The sequence below is a fragment of the Mustela nivalis genome (assembly GCF_964662115.1).
Source record: "Mustela nivalis genome assembly, chromosome: 6".
In the NCBI taxonomy this organism is placed as follows: Eukaryota; Metazoa; Chordata; class Mammalia; order Carnivora; family Mustelidae; genus Mustela; species Mustela nivalis.
In genome coordinates this window covers 155,050,020-155,065,905 of record NC_139025.1, presented here as the reverse complement: position 1 = coordinate 155,065,905, position 15,886 = coordinate 155,050,020, and positions in this window count along the sequence as shown.

Here is a 15,886-nt window from a genome sequence, read left to right as displayed (position 1 = left end):
AGTTCAACCTGCTCCGTGTCATAGCCAACCTACAAGAATGCTGTGGACAGTTGTGTGAACACCACACCAGTACGTACTGTATACCATATTACGGACATTTGTGTTGAAAGGCAGAGACACTACTGATTGCTGGTACAGTTGGGGGAAAGGGTATTAGATATTTATTGACTCAATGAGAAATGCAACCAACTTCCTTATTTATGCCTTATGAGTAAAAGGGTGTGGAGCGTGAGGTGAAGGTTTACGTGCGAGCCTCAAGGAATGGTATTTTCGAGGGCAGGGGTCGTCTTTTCTACGTTGGCTCTGTACAGCTGTCAGCACACTCTTGGTGCTTGATCAATGTTATATAATACCAATAACTAAGCACATTTTTAGATCCTTTTTCCAATGGCTTGTGTAAAATTTGGGCAACGTACCATGGTTGGTTGGAAGCTCTTTGTGTAAAGTCTGCCTCTCCAAATATAATCAAAAATAAACTGAAAAATTATACGATCTCTTGCCGTGAGATTTTGTTCTAGGCAGGAACGGCTAAGCGTTGAGTTTGACACACACGTTGTGGGCGTCCGACTTGGTGATTTTGCGCAAATGGAAACACCAGGCATATAATGAGCACAGATGAGAAGGCAGGACATCCAGACACTCCAGAAGCCTCTCTCATGCCCCCTTCCTGTTAAACAAGTGTCCTCACTTCCAAGGATCTGTACAACGTGGGCCGTTTCCTGGGAGGCTGAGCTCAGGAGTGTAACCACCGTCCGTCACCACGACGCTGTTACAGGAAGGGTGACTCCCGTGGGAGCTGCACCTTCCCTCCCGTGGAGTCTTTATCCCATTCCTGGAAGCCTGGACCTCCCGCTCCCCATCACCCACCTGCCCACCCGTCCCCTGCCTGCCCCTCTGGCAACCACCAGTGTGTTCTCCGTATTCACGGGTCTGTCCCTGCTTCCTCTTTGTGTGCCAAGCGAAGTAAGTCAGAGTGAGAGAAGTAAGTCAGAGAAAGAGAAATGCCATAGGATTTCGTGCCTAGGTGGATCTAAAAAGACAAGTGAACACATACTTCGTGTTCTTCTGCGTCTCTCTTCCTCACCCAGCGCGCTGCTGTGGGAAACGTCGTGTTGCTGGGGGGGTGGGTAGCCTTCCCACTTTGTTGCATCACCGATGGAGAACCTGGCACAATTTATCTATCCATTCTACAGTGGATGGGCATTTGGGTAGCTTCTGGTTTTGGGCTATGAACACTCTTTTTAAAAAAAATATTTTATTTATTTATTTGCCAGAGATAGAGTGAGAATGAGAGCAAGCGAGTGAGCAAGAGAGGGGGAGTAGCAGTGGGAGAGGGAGAAGTCCCATGTGGGACTCAATCCTAGGACCCGGGGATCATGACTTGAGCTGAACACAGACACTTAACAGACGGAGCCACCCAGGTGTCCCAGGGCCACGAAGACTCTTGTCTGTGCTTTTGGCAGATGCCTGTGTGCATTTCCGGGGCGGGCATGTCTAAGAGTAAAAATGCTGAACCGCAAGGTAGGCGCATGCTTTGCTGTAAGGTTCAGGCCCCAACATTGTCTCCGTGCTTCCTCCAGCTGACCCTCCCTGTGCAGCAGGCCTGTGAGCTCCCAGTCCTCTCCGTCATGCAGGTGTGTCGTGGGACCTCGCTGTGTCTTCAGTTTACATTTTCCCGAGGGTGAACGACACTCACTTCCTTTTGTACGCTCACTGGCCCTTTGGGTGTCCTAGTTTGTGAAGTGCCTGTTCACGTTTTTTCCCCAGTTTTCTGTTTGGCATGTTGTCTTTTTCTTCATGATCCGTCGGACGTCTGTATACATTCCGGATACGAGTTACGTCACAGATACTATTTTCTCTTCTGGGCACTGCATCTTTCTTCTCCCAATGGTGTCTTTCTGACCACGGAGGTCCTCTGTTTTGATAGAGAAAGGTATCATTCTCTTCGTTATGACGGACAATTTGAGTCCATTTAAGAAATTTTTAGACTCTGAGGTCGTGAAGTTGCCGTGTTTTCTTCTTGAACCCCTATTGTCTTACCTTTCATGGTTAGGTCTGTCCGTCTTCCCGAACTCGTATTTACATTTGGTGTGAGATGCACGAGTACGGTGTGTGTTTCCCCATGGGGGTATCTTTATGAGAAAGACCATCTTTCCCCGCTTGACACACGTATGGCTTTTTTGGGCTTGCTATCCTGCTGCAGGTCTGTCCGTCTGTTTGTGTGAGCACAGCCTCAGCATGACTTTTTCCATGCCAGCGACGTGAGGACATCCCTCACGCTGGATAAATGCGTCATCGCTGACCTGGGCAGAGGCCCCAGCACACCTCTCGCCTGTGAAATCGTATCGCGGAGGACGCCGAGGAGAAGACCGTCCATCCGGTTCCTTCATCTCATTGTGCCACTCACAATGTCACCGAGGTCCCCGCCCGAGTCATTAAAGAAAAGTGATTGGACACAAGTCAGAGCACATTGCAAAAAGCAATTAATGTCTCGACACTGGCGCACGGAGAGAAGTCTCTGATGCGAGCTTGGACAAGGTGAGGGCGTGGGCTAAGGAACGCTTCTCAGTTCCCCAATAAGACACCAATTTGGACCTAAATCCTAGATTTGCATACAGAGTAACTGGACCTGGACTGCATTTTGCCAGAGTGCTCTGAGCAACAGTGCACGAGTAATCGTGTAGGGAGAACGTTTATCTCCCCGTGGGGACAAGCCAGTGTGCACTGGGCTGTCATAAGGCATCTTAGCCGTCATTAACTTAGATTTTTCCCTCCAAGTACCAGCGAAAGTCGATTCTTGGTTACTTTTCTTTCTGCCGTCGAAGGTACTTCTAAACACACGCACGGCCCCCAGTCATCTAGATTCCGGGCTTCGTCCGCGGGGAGCCAGGCGCACTGGGGTTTAGTCGTAGCCCGTTGAGGATGATACCGGGACTCGTCCCGGTAATGGGAAGGAGGGGAGGAGGCGGCCTGACTTTAGACGGAAGAGATACCACGTGGGATCTGAGAGCACGTATTCAGATACACCCGTCTCTGAAAACGGGAGCGGAACGTCCGCGTGTCCGTCTGGAGCCCGGCACTGCCGGCCAAGCCGCGGACGCGCCGTTTCTCCGCCCTCTCCAGTCTGACTGCAACTCACAGCAGTTTCTGGAGATTCCTGAAAGATTCGTTAAATCCCAACATTAAATTGTTGTTGGAGGGGCACCTGGGTGGCTCAGTGGGTTAAGCCTCTGCCTTCGGCTCAGGTCATGATCCCAGGGTCCTGGGATCGAGCCCCACATCGGGCTCTCTGCTCTGCAGGGAGCCTGCTTCCTCCTCTCTCTCTGCCTGCCTCTCTGCCTACTTGTGATCTCTGTCAGATAAATAAAAGAAAAAATCTTTAAAAAAAAATTGTTGTTGGAAATCTATGGTGTGCGTGCGGTTAATTGCTAACAGTTTCCTTTCATTCGTCAAGGAAAGCAGCTAATAAACTATGCCTGACACGTCACCAGACAGTCCCCTGCGAAGGGAAGAAACGTGCACGGTGTTTTCGTGCTGGCTGTTCACAGTCCTGTCCCGCGTCGTAGTGATCCCCGCGTGACGGCAGGAGTCCCAGCGAGGAAGGTTCTCCCTGCTCATTCTCTCTGGGACTAGTGCTGCTGGAGGTGGACGTCTCCACCAGCCCAAGTTAGCATTTTATGACCGATCAGCTTTAGGATCAAAGCTCAGCTCTACCGTTAGCGAGGTAGACGTGATGCAGGTCTTCCCGGCCCAGCCTCTTACCTACCCCTTGCTCCACTCACTTACTTAATTGAACCATATTTATTAAGCAACTCGAATGGGCAAGGCCGTGGCTTGGGACTGAAATATTGTCCCCAGAAACAACAATGTCTTGAACATACTAGATGCTTAATAAAAAAGACTCATTGAATGACGAGTGATGAAATGAACGCTCGACGCCTGAGAGCTGACGTCTTAGAACTTCCGTTCTAATGAAAGTATACGTAGCACCAAGTGAGCAAAGACGTGGTTTCAAACAGCAAGAGGCGTAACGAAGGACGATTTCCCCTTCAGAGGGGACTGGAGGCTCTGTGGTAGGGCAGCCGCTGAAGGCTCCTGGGAGAATATGGTGTGCAACATCTCAGGATGAGCGCATCTGGCAGAAGGAGCCGGTTGTGCAAAGGTCCTGAGGTGGGAATGAAGCAAGCTCGCCGCGTGGCTCGAATTAGCACAGGAGAGGGAGATCAGGGAAGCAAGCAGGGCTGGGTTAGGTGAGGCCCTCAGGCACAGGAAAGAGGTTGGATTTTATTCTCAGTATAACGTGAAGCTGCCGGAAGGCAGTAAACAGAGAGATCCACCCATCATCTACGATCCACTTCGTATTTTTAAGAGATTGCTCTGGCTGCAGTGTGGAGAGTGGGCTGAAGGGAGGCAGGTGGCGGCAGCAGGGTGGCGGGCCCAGAGGGGCTGGTATCAGTAGCAGAGAGATGGCTGAGCCGGGCCGGGGCAAGGCCGTTAGTTGAACGTTACTGACCTTTATTTGTGGGCAGAGCCAACTGGCCCTTCTGGTGAGAGAGAGGGGGACAGGCTGATGCGGGAGGTCTTGGGGCTTGAAGAACAGAGTGTGTTATTGGAGAGTTTGGGCAGAACCATTTCGGGACGGGCACCAGCATCTCGGGCCCTGCCGTGGACACCCTGCCTTCGAGGTCTCTTGCCTCTGGTCCCCACCGGCTTGGCTGCTGCCTGCCACCCCCCGCATCTGCTACTAGACTGTCTTGTGCCCTAGATACCCCACTGTGTCTTGTTGCAAACCCCTACCCCTTCCCTGCCTGGACGCTTCCCCATGGGCCTCCGCTCGGGGCTGTTCTCTCCAGACAGTCCCCATATCTGTCGGCTCAGGCCATGACGTGCTGCACCAACAAGCCGTCCCCACAGCTCACGACAACAGAGCTGCGTTTCCCTCGGGGCATGGTCACCCCGTGTCCCTGCAGCTGGATTTCACGCCTTCATCGTCGCGGGGCCCCGGCCGTGTGGGCAGCCCCGTGTCTGGGACACAGCTGTCTGCTGACAGAGAGAAAGAAAGACGGTGGGGGTTCCTGCCCCAGAGTCACAGGGAAGCCCCGTGTGCGCGCGAGTCACGCGGCCCCTCCCGGGTCGGCCAGTGGGAAACAGACCCCTGTCCAGGGAGCGGCTAAGCAGGGAGGAGCCCGGCAGGGACGGGCCGAGGTCAGGTTCAACCTCACGTGACACAGGACTGGTTACGTAGGAGTGTGTTCGAAGGGCAGATTCTCAGCACCCCCCCCCCCGATCTACTGAAGCAGAAAATCCTGGAGGTGGGGGCAGGACGCAGGTGCAGGGGCGTGATTTGCCGGCCCTCTCGGTGGTTCCAATGCATGCTCAGGTTTGAGACCCACAGACCTCGTGCACCTTCTCTGACTCTGCTACTGACAAGGTCAAGGGGGCTGCTCCCCGGCACACCCCCACTTCCATCACCGCCGTATTCGGCCGACACAGCCTTCTCGCTAGCAAGACTGCCACATAGTAGGTGCATAATAAATGCTGATGGAACCGTGTGGCACTCACCACCCTCGCCCGGCTGCGGGGGTCCCCAGTCCGTCATGCTCTTGGGACTGGCATTCTGTGCAGGGTCAAGGAGAACCCGGATTCTGGGAGGTCACCCTCTGCGGTCTGGACCGTCCGTCTACACCAGTCCTCGCCCCGCCAGCCGGCTCGAGTCTGCTTCTTGCAACACTCACAGGGTGGACTTGGTCTCCGCACCCAGGTGTGTGCTCCGATAGGTCGGCTTGGACCAGTAGGTCCAACAGCTCAACCCCGAGCTCCCACTCCAGGACTCTTAACTCCAGGCACTGGCCCGAGAACGCGGGCCCCGGCTGCGGCGGGTGGAGAGGAGTCGGGAGGGCGAACCGCCCCATTAAGACTCAGGAGGGTGGGCTCTGGGATGGTCGGTTCGCGTCTAGAAGTGTGCTCTCGAGGGTGAGTCCCCGACCCCCTCCAGGAACCGGCTGCTCTGGGAGGGAAGAGGAGGGAGCATTGCTCAGGAGAGAGACACTGAGGATCCGTAAGCAACATGGGCAGGACCTAAACGCAAATCTTGGAGGGACCGGGGGTTCTGACTCCAAACCCGAGGCAGCATGGACTTTGAACTGGGGGAGACCTGCGGAGCCGGTGCCTCGACAGAGCTGCTCAGTGGGTTCCCTGGGGGTCTAATTCCACGGGCCGGATGCAGCGCGCCCCAGGTCCATGATGCCCCCGGGAAAGCAGGGCCAGGGCGTCAGAGGAAGATGCGGAAGAAGGATGGGTCTTCGCGCTCGGCGACTAAATCCTACATGTTCCATTTCTGTTGGAAACTTTCAGCTGCTCGGGGTTGCTGGGGACGGAAGCGATCACCCCGGTCTTCGGGGGTTTGAGAGAGTGAAAAGCAAACCCCATACAAAGCATCAGGCTCACGGCAATTGCTCAACGAATGTTAGTTGCCTTCCTGCAGCCTGAGGGGCGAGGGTGGGCACACAAAGAGTCTCGGCCGCACTGCGCAGCCCTGGACAGGTGGGAAGCCAGGGTCAGAACCACCGGACAGCCCTGCCGTCCCACAGGTTTGCAGGCCAGTGAGGGACCTGCCTGGTGGGCTCATGCCAATGTCCTGAGGCCACCAAAGCCTGTAGCAGGAGCTCAGGGCTCACAGAGGGATCAGGGACGTCCGCAGGGAAAGAAGGGGACAGCTGTTCGAGGAGCTGTGAAGAGACTTTCAGGCACCTAGCTGGGGTCGACAGTCCCAAAGAGAGAGGGGTTCTGACATCAAGATGCTGTCATCAGGGAGCAGGAGAGAACTAAGGATGTGGCCACTGGGCCAACGAGGGGTATGGGCGGCCGGCTGGACCCTCACTTTGCCTTGCGTCAGCACCTGCTTGCCCACCTGTCTGCTTGACCCATGGAGCCCCTGCTCCATGCTGGTTCTGCTCATCAGGGGATCATTAGCCCAGCTTCCACCTCCTGGGATGAGGGCCCACTGCTGGGGCCAGACACGAGATACATATATCCCTGGGAGATGCACGCAGGCGGCCGGGGTAGCCCGAGGGGGTGGCTGGACAGCCGGGGGACGGGGACGGTCTCAAGGAGGGGTGGCTCTGGCGTCTACTTTGTGAGTGATGAGTCCCTCCGAAGAGGGTGTGACACGGCTGTGGGAGCAGAGGGAGCGGCGTGGGGCGGCACATGGACGCGCAAACGCACGGGGCGTGCTCCAGGGCCAGCCCCTTCCTGCGGGAGTGCGGGGCTTAGCGGGGCAGGGATAGGAGAGCGCCGCTGGCCGCATTTCACATCGAGGAAGCCGAGCCCCATGGGTCAAGTGCTCCCTCGGGGCCGAGCAGGGAGTGAGCGCGGAATGGAGACGTAAGCCCGGGCGCTCGGCACCCCGCTCCCGTGTTCTGGGAGTTCTGGAACAGTCTTCCTGCGGCGGCCTGTCTGCAGGTCGGTGTCGGGAGCTCGGAGTGATTTCCAGGGTGGTTTCAGCAACAGAACTTTTGTGTTCTTTGAACAAAAGAAAGAGTCAAGACACAGATGCGGGCGTGTGAAGGTCTCGGTGTACAGAGGAGGCATGTCACACCTCCAGGGATTTAGCAGCAGAAAGTCGGAACCAGACTCTGTTACGTCCTTCGCCGTAGGCAGTGTGCGTGGGGGCTGGAGGGCTCGGTGTTAAAACCAGGAGACCCCGAAGGGCCTGGCAGGAAACACACGTGAACAGAAAGGGTTTTTCTCCATCGGGCATCGCGCTGGGGTCAACTTCGCCGAGCAGGACCCCGTCCCGTCAGCGGTGCGTAGACACGAGCCCGCGGTCGAGACGGAGAAACCGGCCCCAAGCTTGCCCTTCTGCCGTCAGCCGGTCGAGAACCGGACGGAGTGGGAAGGAGACGAAATTGCTTCCAGGCGTCAGACGTGGGGCGTCCAGGAGGGTGAGGTCGGCAAGCAGGGCACCCCCAGTTTCTGCCTGGAGGGATGTTCTGGGCCGTGGGGAGCAGCCTCGGCTCCCCCTGCCCCACCTCTCACCTGGGACTATTCCAGCACTGCCCCCGAAGGTGCCGGAGACTTCTGTCCCGCTGGGTCCTCGCTCCGTGTCCGTGTCACCAGCCCCGCAGCAGCTCCTTCAGACCCGCCCCCCCGGCCTCTCCCCTCCTTACTGGCCTCCACGTTCCTGCTCCCGTCTCTGCCTCTCTTCCGTGCCCTTCCTCCTTCCGGCTGTGGGGTCCCGGGCTGGGCCCCGCGGCCCCGGCTTCAAACGCCACCCGAGGGCGGACGGGCCCGTTCATGTCCTGGCTGCCGGTCCTTCTCCCGAGCTCCAGCGCGGAGAGACAGATGTCCGCTGACGCCTCCGTGGGTGTGTGACGGCACCGCACCCTTCACGCACCCCCCGGCGGCCCGCTAGGTCATGCTCTCGCCAGGCCCCTCCCGGGGCTCCCGCGGCGTCCCCAGCAGTCTCTGCAGCCAAGAGTGGAGCCGCATCAGCGAGTCCTTCCGCCCCGCGTTCGCCTGCGGACCTCGGTTCACTCGCACATCCCGCCCGCCTGCCTGTGCCTCGCCGCCCCTCACACCCGACCAACTCCACACCCTTCGCTCCGGCGCTGCTGCCCTCCCCTTGCCCTGGAGCTCATCCTCCGTAAGGAGCCGAAGGGATCCACCCAACCGGTCGAAACCGGGTTGCGTCACCTTCGCTGGCTCCCGCGGCATGTGGACCAAACAGGGTCTGTGGTCCCCCCCCGCCCCCCGGCACGCTCACCTCCCACCGAGCCCCGGGTCCCCGTGCTGCCCAAGCACCCCATGTCCGTCCCCACTCGGGGCATTCACTTGGCAGAAATGTCCTTCCTTGTCCCCACGTCACCGAGCCGGAGGGGTCCGCCAGCCTCCTCACCACCGCCCGTGCCTGCTGTTCACGTTACTAGGTGTCAGAGCACCTGTCTTGGTTCGGTAGCAGACGGACCCACTTACTTGTACGCCACGTGGAAACCACCAAGTGTTGATTCTCCGGCGCCCACCCCAGGGCTGAACCCCGCGGCCTTCGGGGAGCATTTGTGGAAAGGACGGAGCATTTCCCGAGACTGGCATTAAAGGCGAGAACACATACGGAGCCGTGCAAAGGACGTGTCGCCTATGAGAGGAAAAACATTATTAATGTGGGTTTGGGACGCTCCACACAGTGAAAAACGCCGGTGGATAAACTCCTGTAGATTAGCTGCCCCGTTCTCCCGCAGCAACAAAAAATAGCGTAAAACAGGACATTTAGAAATGATACACGTAAGGACCGTCATAAGCTTTTGCTTGAACAGAGCACAAAATCCACGAAATGCGAGCATTCGCACGGCGGTTTGGGTGTCTCTGCATTTGCGAGGCTAAGATTCTGGAGCCAAGAAGGCGGCTCGGGTGAGGTTCTGCGGGGGCAGACGATGGGACAGACACCAGTTGGCCGGGGACCCCACGCGAGAGCACGTGCGTCCGCGGCCTGGAGGGTAGAACCGTCCCGGAGGCAGCGGAGGCGGACCGTCCCCTCGGGGCTCTGGAGCTGCTGTGGCCCCTGGAAGTAAGGGTGTGGGTCTTCCAGCTCCTGCGTCTGCCTGGAACAGTGTCGGGGCAGCTGGCTTCGTGGGGGAGGGGAGCTTGCTTCAGCTGAAGGCAATGGTGCGAGCCGCTCCCCTGATGCTGGGGCCGCTGACGCTGGCAGGTGGAGGGGTCGGCCATCCAGGGTGGGAGAGGGGCCCCGGGCAGCTCAGCACAGTGCCCACCCAGACCCCCGGCCCCCATCCCGGCTGGCTCTGGGGATCAGCACAGCCTCCAACGGCACCAGGGCCCCGTCCGCATGCCGTTTGGAGAGCGCTGAGCTGGGCCCTCAGGAGAGGGGCTCTGGTCACCTCAAGGACCTGCCTGGCCCCTCACCCTGCAGGGAGCCACGTGAGAAGTGGGGGGTCTCTTCCCGGGGCCGACGTGAGCCTCACGTCGGCCCCGGTGCCTCTGCCTGACGGAGAGTTGGGCTATAGCAAGCGAACGGGGAGGGACCAGCAAGGAAGGGCGTTCCTCGCGTCCAACACAGAGAAGCAAGAGACCCAGGAGAAGAAGTACGACTATGTGTAGACGGGTTCCTGCGGTGTAGACAAGCACAGAGCAGATCGCTGGGGGAGCATGTGGGGTCCCCTCTTGGGTCCGGGAGGCACAGCTAACGCAGGACGGCTTTGTTTCCGGGTCTCCGCGGCCGGGAGAGCATCCTTCTTGTGTGACGTGTGCTGGCCACTAGCGATTTGTGACCCAGAGAGGGTCTGACCTGAACGCAGAGACCCAGGAAGGGGGACCGCAGCGTGGGGTTTCGGGAACCTGTGGTTCGCAGGCCGCCGCGCTGCTCCGTGTCAGTTTAATTCTTTCTTCTCAGTGTGGTGGCGAAAGCGAGTTTCATCTCCACAGTCACCTTTTACGTTATTAAAATAATATTTCAAAACTATTACAGTAACTCCTCGTGCTCGGGCTCCACTCCGAGGTTTTAACCCTGGAGTTTCAAGTGAGGAAGCCAAATGTGGAAATCGTGTCCACTTGGCAGCGAGAAGTCACCGATGCCCAAAACTGTCCCCCCCTGGACTGAGCTCTGAGGATGCCGGGCTGACCACTGTTTGCACGGCTGCTCCCTGAAACGGTTGGTACCCAGTGCCTGCTCCGCCCCGGACGGGGTTCTGGGGGTGAGGGCACAGCAGCGGAAAAAACGTACCATTTAGTGGGGGGACCCACGGACCCAAGCCCGACCGTGCCTGCCAGAGACGGACACAGCGGCTCCTCCCCGGGCTCCCACTCCTCTCGACTCCGTTACAGATGCAGAAACCGAGGCCAGAGACGTTACTAAGGACGCTGAAGTCACCCAGCTAGCAGGGTTTTGAACTTGGACCTCATTTTGGTTAAATCCCGCTCTGACTCTGAAGCCGACGTTCGGAACTGTGCCGCGCGGGCCGTGGTCAAAGGGAAGAGACCTCCGCTGGGGCTCTCTTTGCTCTTTTCCTCCCGCTCCCCTTCCCCCGCTGGACAGGGGTGGGGGTGGGCGGAACCCTGGGGTCCCCGTCCTGAGCCTGGGCTGTCCTCACCCTCAGGCAGAGGCCCCCGCGTCCCACTCCGAACGAGAAGTCACAGAAGCAAGCCACCGCGTCGGTAAGAGGCCTGCCCTGACACCCGCCGGCTTCTCTGCGGTTTTCTCTCTCCTTCTCTTTTGCTGACAAGTGTGTTCATGTAAAGACAGAAAAGGAGCCGCACGATTTGTCACAGGCACACGGTCCGTCCCGGCCTCCAGGATGAACTGTAGCGGGCAGAGTTCATCCATCACTCCCATGACTGGCCTTGCGGGGCCTGGTCTGCAGAGGGCCCCGAGCCGGGCGCTGGAGCCTGCTGTGTGCATGCGTGTGCAGTCTGTGTATGCACGCGTGTAAACCCTGTGCTCCCGGTGCGGGTGGGGGAGGATGCTCACCGAGCTCTGAGCCACCTGCCCTGCCTCACCCGCTCCCTCAACCTGGGGGACGCGCCTTGTCCCCTCTGTGGCTGTCTCACTGCACAGAGCGCGTGGGGAGCAGGCCATGACAGGAGCCTCCCCAATCACCTTCCACATCGAGCTTCCGCGTCCCCGAAACATCCATCCACGTCCTTCCCAGATATGTGAGGCAGTTCTCTGACGCCCCCAAATCCTCTTTGTCCTTCCAGAGGGGACCGAGACCGTTCATGTCCGCAGGCGTTTCCATCAGATTCTGTGGCCCCAGAGACCCTTCCCGAGCTCCCCCGAGCCTCTTACCGCGGAGCCCCGCGCGTCCCCAAACAGGAGGCATCAAGACGATGGCCACAGCTTGAAGAAATCGAACCTACGATACCGGTTCATTTAGTGCTGCTGCTGCTGGGGACAGTGGACGGCCCCATGCGATGGAGACCAGCACGTGCTCTGAGATGATCTATCTGTGTGTCGCACGGTCACTCCCTGTCCCCAGCAGCACAGCGGCCAGAGCTGGAGTTCCCATGGAGATGTGTCTCGTTCAACCAGGTTAAACACTTGCCTTGTATCCAAAACGTATTTGCTCAGCGAGGCAAAGCCAAGGAGCCCGAGTGAATTGTCACCCCCCACACACACTAATATGGCGTCAGTTCCAAGGTAGAGAGGGTCGCGGTGAATTTCCAGAAGCTCAGCTTTGCCGGGATGCCTGGTGCGTGGAACTGGCCGGCTCTGGGCGGAAGCTTGACCATGCTACACGGGCAGCAATTCTGTGTGCTCGCCGGGATGAGGGTGTGAGCCGCCCGTCCCTGTCTCTGCACCAGGAGGAACAGGAGCCACGGACAGCAGGTGTCGGCTCTGGACAACCGCCACCACCCGCAGGCTCCCCTGGAGCCCAGGCCTCTCACGCCCCCTCTGCCGCCTCTGAAACCACACCACACAGCACCCCTCGCTCCCGCGGGACAGCTCCGTGTGCAGGGACCCGCGCTCGTCTTCACGGGACAAGGAATGCTGTCGAGGGAACTGAAATGACGTCCGGGGACGGGGCTTCTCCAGCTCTGATGCTCTTTCCAGTTCGGGGTTCTGGGTGCGTCTGAGATGCCCGGGGTTCGGACATGTGGGAGGAGGTGGACCCGTTGTTGGCCCAAGGGTGGACCACCGCCAGGACAATGCGCTTTGTCCCCCGCTGGGCACTGAAGGACGGAGATAAAACACCCGGAGCGTCCCTGCCGGCCGGGAGCTGTCCGTCCAGGGCAACGGCTTGCTGGGGGGTCTGTGGGGGGGCGTCTGCTCGTCAGCTCTGTTCCTACATCACCTGCTGGAGCGCACACCTCCTGAAAGCCAAGATCGTGTCCTCTTACCTCTCACCAGGTCTGTCCCCAAACCTGGGGCGGGCGGGGGGGGGCTTGGCGCCTGGAAACCACTCGCACACATCAGCTGGGCAGATAAACGGTTCAGAAGGGGTTCAGGTTTCAGCAGGAAGGACTGCAGGCGGAAGGGAGCCGGCGGCAGACACAATCCGTCCACCTCCGTGAGCGGGATCTGAGACCGTCACCTTGGCCGGCACCGAGTGTGGCTTGGGCACAGGAGCAAGCGTGCGCCCCATTCACGGGGGTGACAGATGCAGGACGCAGACAGAGCGGGGTCGTGTGGCCAGTGCTGGTGTAAGCATCAGACCCGGGGCCCAGGCGACTCACGGAGGGTCAGAGAGCCCTCTCCTGAAGGACTGGGAGCTTGTCCCTCCAGGAGGGACAGGACGCAGAGACCTGGGGCATGGGAGGTTGGTGGGAACGCCGTGGGGAGACAAGCTGTGGTGTGGTCAGCGGGGGAGGAAGGCCCTGTATACTGGCCCAGTGAGTCTGAGCGTTGTTTGCTGGATGATGGGAGCCCCTGATGGTTATTGAGGGAGAGTGTCCTCACACAAGCCCTGTGGGGAGTGGACTGAAGAAGGACAGGGACAGTCTGGCCTGGACTAGGTGCCGATGAGCTCGGTCCCGTGTGGATCCTGGTGGCGACACCACCTGCATTTGGAAGCCTTTGCAAAGACCCCCGTGCTTGGAAGATACCTGAGGCCCGGACGCCGTCCCGTGCCTGCCCCCCAGCATTGGTGTTCCTGCCGCTGTCTGCGGGAACAGACCTCCCTGAGTGCCGGAACGTCCTCTCTTATGCCGACTTAGACTCCGTGGCCCGACAGGGAAAAAGCCCCATAGCTGACCAAGGAGACGCCCCCAGCTGTCCCTCGGGAAGTCGGCTTCTGGTGTCCGCAGGGGTGGATTGTACGTGCCACCAGCCGGGCCCTGCGTGCGTCCGGGAAGGGGTTTTGGAGGGGACGAACATGCAATCCGGCAGACTGAGTCAAGGCTCTGTCCTCCTGCCGGACGGGACACGGTCTCCGCCTTCCGACTCCAGAGGCTGCCGCTCTCGGGTCTTTGCGCAGCGGGCTGTGCACCCAGGGGCGTGGGCCCCGGAGCTCGTCCGTTAGAACTCTCCGCCCCCACGGTGCATATGGCGTAAACGTACGGATCCTGCAGGCTTCGTTCCTCCGAAGAACCCTGACGCGCGCCCTTGGCTTCCCACCCTTGTTGCTTCCCTGCGCGCTCGCCAGCGGCTGATACAAAGTGCGTGTCCCGCTCGCCCGACGTGGCTCCAGGAACTCTGATCCCGGCCGGGGGCGTCCACGCCCGCCTCTGTCACTGTGACCCGTGTCTCTCTAAGCGGTCACAGTGGGATCGACCTCTGACCCCCATTTTCTCCCAGGACGCTCGGAGAGGGGCAGGACTGGGCCCAAGGTCACACGACAAAGCCAATGACGCGGCTGGCGACCCAAATGTCTGCGGAGAGAAACAGGGTTTCTAGCCCAGGTCCCCGCTGGATTGCACACCGTGACTGGTTCTAACCACAGAAGGAAAACCTGAAACACTAGGTCCTTGGAGTAGGTTGTCCCACCCGACAGCGACAGGAGCCCCGCAGGGTGGCTGATGGTTGTCTCCTCACCCCCCCCCCCCACTTCCCTGCAACCCACAGGGGACTGGCAGCCACTGGCGTCACCACGGTCCTGCAGGCGGGAAAACCAGGGGTCCTCGTGACTGATCGTCGGACCGTGTGCACAGATGTCAGAGGCTGGCCCGTCCGCTCCCGGACCCCACACTCTGCACCGTCGCTCCCTGTGGGCTTCCCCAGACCCGCTCCCACACTTGCTCCCCCTGTGTGGCCACAGCCCCTGGCCTCGCTGGTGCGTTCCCCACGCTGCGCCGGGCAGCTTGCCTCCTGGACGGGCTGTCGAACCGCATGGGCGTGTAATATAGCGAGATGAACCAGGTCAGGCTGCGACCAGATTCAGAAGTAGCCCCGGGGAGTTGGGAATACTGGTTCCTCCCCGCCAGGGCTCCTCTGCTCCTTGGGGAGGCAGAGAACCGGCTCCCTCACCACTGGGGGAAACCGAGCGTGTAACCCATGACCAGACCCTCACAAAGTCTACTTTCACGCCTGACGACGGAGATGATGCTCTACCCTCGCAGTGTTCCAGAAGCCCCCGCGCCCCCTGCAACGGCTCACCCCATCGCCCCTCGTCAGTACTGGAGGTGCAGACCCTCTCCCGGACCCTGGCTCCAAGGCAGACAGCGTCCTGGGGCTGGGCTCCCGTCAGCGCCCATGTGGGCTGGTAAACCCACAGAAGACCGGAACGTTCCCCTGCTGCGCTCACTCCGGTTTGCCCAAGGAGAGCCCGTGAGAAACACATGGGCTCACTGTGATGTCGGAGGGACGGTCAGCGCCGGGGTCGGCCCTCAACCCCGTGGTCCGGAGAAGTCACCTCCCTCCTCTGGACCGCGGTTTCTCTACCAAAACAAACAGGCCAATCAACAGCAACAACAAACGGTTCTCTAACATGGGAGCCCGCGGTGGTCGAGAGGATCTCTGGGGAGACTTCGAGTCCGCCGGGAATCGTACGAGGCTGGACACTCGTCCCTGAGACCCCAAGTTCGCGCAAGACCTATATTTTCTAGCCGTCGGGCTTGGGGAGGGAAATACCGCGATTTCACATCGTCCCCGAAGAACAGAGCTGCTAAAATGTGCAACTGCCTAGACCCACCGCCACACCCTCCCCGCCGCCCCCCAGTCCCCGCAGCCCGGAGATGGAAGACGTTCCCACACGCATGGGGAGGAGGGGAGGCAGATACCCCCCGCTGCTGGGACCCAGACGCACTTGCCTTTGTCCTCACCTCGGTCTGATTTCCAGGTCGCCACATTACAGATTTACATGGTGCGTCCTGAGGGGCCGGGGTAGAGGGAAAGCAGAAGCCAGAACGGCAGGAGGGAGCCGTCATTCCGCACGCGGCCGCTGCTTTATTCACAGACACAGGGACACTGATTTATAAATGATCTTGGGGAGGTAAAGACTGC